The sequence below is a fragment of the Mus caroli genome, chromosome 12 (genome assembly GCF_900094665.2).
Source record: "Mus caroli chromosome 12, CAROLI_EIJ_v1.1, whole genome shotgun sequence".
In the NCBI taxonomy this organism is placed as follows: Eukaryota; Metazoa; Chordata; class Mammalia; order Rodentia; family Muridae; genus Mus; species Mus caroli.
Genome location: NC_034581.1, coordinates 94,695,305 through 94,701,907, shown reverse-complemented (window position 1 = coordinate 94,701,907; position 6,603 = coordinate 94,695,305). Strand labels below are relative to the sequence as shown.

General features: G+C 43.2%; 1 pseudogene across 1 annotated transcript in view; it reads left to right on the top strand.

Annotated features, from left to right (window-relative positions):
- Positions 1-5,049, top strand: part of LOC110306579 — a 24,157-nt pseudogene extending 19,108 nt beyond the window's left edge. Inside the window, exons 2-3 of the transcript XR_002379302.1 lie at positions 3,617-3,703; positions 3,996-5,049. The product of XR_002379302.1 is annotated as a malate dehydrogenase, cytoplasmic pseudogene (transcript). The remainder of the gene's footprint in view (positions 1-3,616; positions 3,704-3,995) is intronic.
- Positions 5,050-6,603: the final 1,554 nt, after the last annotated feature.

Here is a 6,603-nt window from a genome sequence, read left to right as displayed (position 1 = left end):
AGAGAGAGACAGAGAGAGAGAGAGAGAGACGGAGAGAGAGAGAGCGAGCTACCTTCTTTGCCTTGAGATTTGGTGACATGATCACGTAGTTCTGACAACCTAAACCATTGATGGCCAAACAGGTTAAGGCAGGTCAGGTCTACAGGAAATGGTAGACATGAGCTTATAAGGCGAGGAGCAAGACGATCAGGAAACCGAGATCACAAGTGAATCGAGGGCCTGTGGAGGTTAAATTAATGAAGAACCTGGACAGTTGGGGGTGGGGTGTCAAGGCAATACTCCAAAATGTGCAAGCTATCTCCCCACCTCACGCAAACTGTGGTGGGTGCAGACTACTCAGAAGCTGAAATGCAACCAAGCGAGTAGACAAAACCAGCCGCAAGACCTGCCCTCCTGGGAACCTCTCACTGAGCAGAGCAAGCAACTTCCTGCTGGTGAGATGTCCTCCCCTCTCTCGTCCATTACTGTTCCCAGAATGATCTAAAAGAAGATAACAGAATGTTCAGGCTGGGGTCAGGGCAGGGGGGCTTTTGAAAAATGGAACTGATTGAAGGTGCTCTGCTCAAACTATCTTTGAGATTCTCTGGGTGAGAGGCAATTTTGGTCGATAAGAACAATTGTCTCCACACTCGAGCTTGGGGGAATGCATTAATGCATACTTGAAACTTTCAACGAGAAGCTGTCTGTCTGACAGGAGTTTCGAGCTCTGGGTGAGCAACTCTCTCCCCTCCCCTCCCCTGCACCGAGGAGAGGAACAAAGCTAAATAAATGAAATGGGAAGTGTTTGGGATCAAAGAAAATAGGCAGTTGTAACTTGATATCTCCCCCTCGATAGCTCTACATTTGAGAGGGATCTTTGACTACAATGTACAATGACATTCTCATGAAAAGTAATTTTAAAGAATTCTTCTCCTCCGTGAAGCTAATTAGAGATGTTTATTGGAGACAAAAAGCATTAGACTCTTTTTCTCACTGAAGGGGCTGAATTTGAAATGAAAGTGAACAGAAGTGTTACGATTCTCCAAAGAAAGTGAGGACTGCTGGTTCCCAGAATAACTCAGGAGACCTGTGAAAAGTGAGGTGAGAAGGAGGGAGGAAAAGAGAACACACACACACACACACACACACACACATGCATGCATGCACACATACACTCATGCACACAGACATATGTGCACTCATGTGTACACACACATGCACGCGCGCACACACACACACACACACACACATACACGCATGCACGCATGGCATACTCTCCTGGATGCCATCTAGGCATTCATTAAAAAATCACCCTTTAGACTATTCGGAATCTCAGAGTCAGGATCACAGAAGCAATCCTGTCAGACCCTGGACTGACCATGTAGTTCAGTTGGCAGAGCATTGCCTCCTTGCTTAGCATATACATGTCCTTGGCTTGAACCCTATTATCTCATAAAACAAGGTGTGGTGATCACACACTGTAATCCGATAGCTCAGGAGATAGGAACAGGAGCATACGGAGTTCAAAGTCATCCTTGACTACATAAGGAATTTAAGGCCAGCCTGGGGTTGCGTAGGTCCCTGCTTGGCAAAAAAGGATCAACAGTTCTTTTAGAATTTGTAGCCATTGCAGGAGACAGACAATAGCTTGGAATTCATCTAGAGCAGTGGTTCTCAACCTTCCTAATGCTGGAACCCTTTAATACAGTTCCTCATGCTGTGGTGACTCCCAACTATAAAACTATGTTTGTTGTTACTTCAGAACTATAATTGTTATCAATTATAATGTAAATATCTGATATGCAGGACATCTGATATGTTTCTCCTGTGAAAGGCTTGTTGAGAAACACTGATCTAGATCCCCAGGGGGCTAGGAATTAGGAATCCCTTCTTAAAGGTCGTCTAAGCTTCCACAGTCTTCTGATGGGTCCCACTGAAGGTCTGAAGGACGTAATTCTCAAAGCCTGGACCCTGTCTTTTTTTAAAAATATATTTTATTAATTATTTGATAATTTCATACACTGCATCTTTTTTTTTTTTTTTTAATGTAAGTACACTGTAGCTGTCTTCAGACACTCCAGAAGAGGGCATCAGATTTCATTACGGATGGTTGTGAGCCATCATGTGGTGGCTGAGATTTGAACTCGGGACCTTCGGAAGAACAGTCGGCGCTCTTAACCACTGAGTCATCTCACCAGCCCCGGACCCTGTCTTATTCATGTTTTTGCTTCTCTTGCCAAGGGCCACACCTGGCAGGTGACAGGTACATAGGAAATGTTTGTAAAAAGACTGGATGGTTGAATGGATGCAGCTGCTCACAGATCTGCCTCTACGATGCTGGAAAATACTGTAAGAAAGCCCACACCAGCAAAAGCAGGCACCTTCACCTGGATCTTCTTTTAGTCTCATGAACTTCAGTTAAATGACTAACTAAAAACACACTTAGGTGTCATTTTCAGAGCACTCGATAGAAGAAGCAGTGAAGGTGGCTGGTCCAGTGGGCACAGTGGCAGCTGGGGAAGTGACAACAGCCAGAGTGATACAGGATTATAAGGGAACAACATTATGGCTACAACATAGCCTGATGCTTTTAACAGCACAGTCAAGTTTATCCTTTTATTGACACTGAGTACTTAAAATGAGCCAAGATTTTCTAGTCCTTTGATGAACTTTATTTTAATATTTGTGGTGGTTTGAATATGCTTGGCCCATGGGAAGTGGCACTATTTGGAGGTGTGGCCATGTTGGAGTAGGTTTGGCCTTGTGGGAGGAAGTGTGTCACTGTGGAGGCAAGACTTTGAGGTCTTACAGTGCTCAAGCTCTGCCCAGTGTGGAAGAGACCGTCCTTCTGGCTGCCTGTGGACATCAGTCTCCCGACTGCCTTTGGATCAAGATGTAGAACTCTCACCTCCTCCAGCATCATGTCTGCCTACAGGCTGCCATGCTTCCCATCATGATGATAATGGACTGAACTTCTGAAGCTGTTAGCCAACCCCAATTAAATATTTGCTTTTATAAGAGTTGCATTGGTCATGGTGTCTCTTCACAACAACTAAGGCAATGTTTATAGTTACATATAATGCTTTGGGATTTTTGAGGCAGATCTTGCTATGTAGACTGGGCTGGCAAAGTTCTACCAATCTTCTCCTGACTGCCTTTCTGCCTCAGTCTGCTAAGTTCTCAGGCTACAGACATGTACTACTATGCTAGGCCAGCCATTGTATGATTTAAGGTCTTCAACTCAGCTGCAGGGTTAACACAATTATTTTTCACTAGGGTGCCTGGGATTTCCCACACTCCCTTTCTTTTTCTCTTTCTTTTCTTTTTTCAAGTCAGGGTGCCTCTTTGTAATCCTGGCTATTCTGGAAATCACTTTGTAAAACAGGCTGACCTCAAATTCAGAGATCCACCTGCATCTGCCTTTTGAGTGCTGGGATCAAAGGTGCATGCCACCACTCCTGGTTGATTTTTTTTTCTTCTTATTGCTATGAGGAAGCACTCTGATAAAAGCACCTTAATGAGAGCTGTAGTGGTGATCTGACTCCTGAAGTCAGGCTTTGTAGGAGAAGAAATTGGCCTTGAATTCCCAACATCTGAACCATCAGAGTCCTTGTGAATGGAACAGGTGATCAACCAGCTTTTCACTCTTGTACAGTGTTAAAGATGGATCTGTCTTTAATAAAGACCAGCCTATACTTCTTGTGCTGTTGGATATCTTCCCATGATGGCTGTCTTAGTTTGTGTTTTACTGCTGTGAATAGACACCATGACAAAGACAACTCTTATAAAGCCAAACATTTAATTGGGGCTGGCTTACAGTTTCAGAGGTTTAGTCCATTATCATCATGGCAGGAAGGATGGCGATTCCTTCAGCACCATCTCTTCCAATAAGGCCACGCCTCTTCCAATGGGCCATACCTTCTCCAAGAAGGCCGCACTTCCTAATAGTGCCACCCCCTATGGCCAAGCATTCAAATATATGAATCTATGGGACCCAAACTTATTCCAACCGCCACAATGGGTGTTCTGGATGGTGTACTGATGGAGCTACACAACTGTGCTCTTCCCCTTCCGAAAGATGTCATTGCAACAAACAAACAAGAGGTTGCCTTCAAAGAGCTAGATGTGGCTGTTCTTGTGGGCTCCATGGTAAGAAGGGAAGAAGTGGAGAAGAAAAACCTACTGAAAGCAACTGTGAAAAATCCTCAAAGCCTAGTGTGCAGCTTTGGAGAAATAATCCAAGAAGTCAGTTAAGGTCACTGTTGTTGGAAACCCAGCCAATATGAACTGCCTGATGACCTCCGTCAGCTCCCTCAATCCCTGAGGAGAGCTTGACTTGCCTGACTTGCTTGGACAACAGAGTTAAATCTCAAATTGCTTTTAAAACTCAATGCAACTGCTGATGACATAATGTCTTTATTTGGGAAATCATTCCCCAGCTCCATATCTAGATGTCAATCAAGCTAAGGGGAAATTGCAAAGACAGAAAGTCGGTGTGTATGAAGCCCTAATAGATGACAGTTGGCTCAAGGGACAGTTCCTCATGACTGTGTGACAGCAAGATACTGCTGTCATTCAAGCTGGGAAACTGCCCAGTGCAATATCTGCCGTGAAAGCCGTCTCTGGCCACATCAGAGACATCTGGTTTGGAACTCCAGAGGAAGAGTTCATGTCAATGGGTGTTAAGTTATCCCTGATGTCAACTCTCTGAGTGTTCTGACAATCTGCTCTTGCTCCCTCTTATGCTCAAGAATAAGGCCTGTAAGTTTGTAGAAGGCCTCCCTATTTAGAAGATGGACCTTACTACCTAAATGCTTTAGGATTTCTTTCCTCTGCTGACTCCACAATTGTGTTGATGTCAACAAACATCCCAAAGCTGAGGAATCTAAACGTCGTCATTGAGCCTAGTACCAAACAGTTGTAATGTTTATAATATTATACTGTACTATTGAGTATAATAATTATAGTCAGAGTACTTGTGAACCGCGAGCTATTTTAAAGATTGTGTGCTTTACGGTATAGATTTGTGAAGGTTTATTATGTTGTTGGTGCTGCAATCTACATAAAAATGTAATCGAGTGAAGAAAAAAAAGTAAAAGCAACTTAAGGGAGAAGAGATTTTTTCTGGCTCATGGGGTGAGGTTGTGGTGGAGAAGTCACAGCATCAGGAGCTTGGGCTGCTGGTTATTTCACACCCACAGGCAGGGAGCAGAGAGTGATACCTGCTGCTGTTCAGTTCTCTCTCTCCACTTACACAGCCCAGGAGCCCAGCCAAGGGAATGGCACCGCCCACAGTGAGCAGGTCTTCCCACCTCTATTAATGCATTCTAGATATTCCCTGCTCCATCCTGCAGGTGATTCTAGATTTTGTTAAGTTGACAATGAACACAAGCCATCATCATATGGCAGCTGAAACTTGGAGAAACTAATGAATTCGACCATTTTTAAGGCTAAATCTATTTTATTTTCTACACTATGGTACTAGAGAACCTTATTCTTAAATATTTGAAAACAGCAGAGAATTTCAAAGGGACAATTTAAGACCCAACAGTGTGTCTGCAATTCAGGGTTAATAGAAATTAGTGTTTCAGTGTTTGTTTTTCCTTCTATTAAAAAAAATCCCTCTAGTAGATTTTACAAAAATGTTCTCCATTCTCCATAAAGAATTTAAACTGCAGAAAAATCTAAAAGTTAAAATTACTTCAAATCTTTCAACTCATTAAAAACATCATTACTGTTTAGTGAACATAATTTCAAATATCTTTTTAAGCGTCTGAATATCACTATATAAATAGATGGATAGGCAAATGGATTCATAGCTTGAGAGACAAAAGCTATCAAAAAGGAGGATTAATCTATATATGACATTTTAACACAGTAATTAAATTTAATTTTACTTTAGTTTAATAGGAGAAACAACTGATAGAAAATAGAAGTCACTGAATTTCAATTAGATGTTTCTTTTCGTAAGAGACAATATTTCTCAAAAAAGCCTCATAAAGCTAAAGAGTAAAAATTCTTAGGTGGTGGGGCTGGGGGCTGGGGGGAGGGGGCTGGGGCTGGGGAGGGTGCAGAGCAGAAGACTGCAGCAGGTTTGAGGCTAGCCAGGGCTACCTAGCAGGATCCCATCTAAAACAACAGAGCCCCAACAGGCAGACAGACAGACAGACAGATGACAGGTAGATGATATTCAGAAGCTACGTAGATGAAGATAGATGATAGGTATATGACAGAGATTGAAGTCGCTGATCTCTTTCTTAATTTCTTTTTAATTAAGGAGATGGCTCCTTTGGTAAAGAATCCGCATCTTGAGCATGCGTGCCCACCCCCAGCTCCCATGTAAAAAGCCAGGTCTGGTGGCCACGTCTTGCAATCCTCCATAGCAAGACGCAAGGTAGAGACAGGCAGATTTCTGGAGCTCACTGGCCGGTTGGCCTAGCCTATTTAGTGAAGTTCCAGGCCCACGAGAGACTTTGCCTCAAAGAAAAGGCGGACGATACCTGAGGAATGACACCTGAGGTTAACTTCTGACCCCCACATGTGTGTTCCAAGCACACACGTATTCCCCCATGAGCACATACGTGTACTTTTTATTAGATGGTTTGCTAATGTTTGTTGACTGAC